The following is a 1,228-nucleotide window of genomic DNA, read 5'->3' as shown; positions in this document are numbered from 1 at the left end:
CCAGTGCTTATCCTATAAGCACTTCACCAGGACTCCCCCAATATACAAATACAATATTCCAAATCAGAATTTTTGTTATTTTAGGTAAGTGCTGTAGAGCTGATACCAACTCATTTTGACCCTGTATTCTGTTTCCAAGGAGTGACTGGTGGGGTGGAACCACTGCATTTAACATTCCAGTGCTTCACTTAATGTGCCACATCACAGTTTTGCAATAAATAAAGCTTAACATATGCTTTTAAATTCATTACTTGTTACTGCTAATTACTGCTTTATTCTGATTCCATTATGACTCCCATGATGAGTTTGAATTACTTCCTAGAAATTTATTTGCTTTGTTTTCTCACAGAAATGACATTTTGTGCAGTTGAGTAAAAAGCAAATCCAAACTCTGACTGTAGAATTTATTTAAATTACTTTTAAAGAAGACAAAAACATATTTTTAACATAATCTTCGTTTTCAATACATTTTTTCCATCTTTCAGCAAACATTTGTATTCCTTTATTTAAAAATGATACTTGTTGAAAGAAAGACCAGCAGGAAAAACAAAAAACAATAAAGGCAGTCTGATTGACTACTATAGTAACAAGCAAGTTGTTGCCTGTGGAGTCTATAAAGCAAGCAATCAAGTTCCCTCAGGGAAAACCCTTTTCAAAACTGAAATTCAAATGGAATTAATGAGCACGCATGGAATCTTGCCTGTGACCATGTTGGTCTACTGATTGGGGGAAGTGGGGGAAAAACAGCAATGAAGCTGTGGGCTAAGTCTGACCACGTTTAATAGACCCTGGTCAACATGGATTGAAACCTGGTTGGCCAGCAGTATGGTGAGACTTGGGGACTCCTGAACCCATGGACAGGTACATAGCCACAGATTACTAGAGTGGAGAGTGAAGCATTCAGCTGATATGAAGTGAGGGGAGATGCACAAGAACGCCCATATGTGCAGATAGTACCCATTTGACCTAGTTTCAATGGCTGGATGATCAGAATTCGACTAGAGGAAGAAAGAAGAGACAAAAAAAAAAGTGTCATCCACTATAATTTGACTTATTCTTAAGGATGTAGTAGCTTAAAAGAGGGAAAAAATATTTGCCGTAAGGATCATTCCCACCCCCTCTGTACACAGGATTGACAGGGAGGACAATTTAGACATTGTCTACCCAAAATGGGGAGGGGGTGCTAAAAAGGCACAAAGTGACTGGCTTACAAGTTATCAAGAAGGAG

The sequence above is a fragment of the Chrysochloris asiatica genome, unplaced genomic scaffold (assembly GCF_000296735.1).
Source record: "Chrysochloris asiatica unplaced genomic scaffold, ChrAsi1.0 scaffold00153, whole genome shotgun sequence".
Taxonomy (NCBI): Eukaryota; Metazoa; Chordata; class Mammalia; order Afrosoricida; family Chrysochloridae; genus Chrysochloris; species Chrysochloris asiatica.
This window is presented reverse-complemented; position numbering follows the sequence as displayed.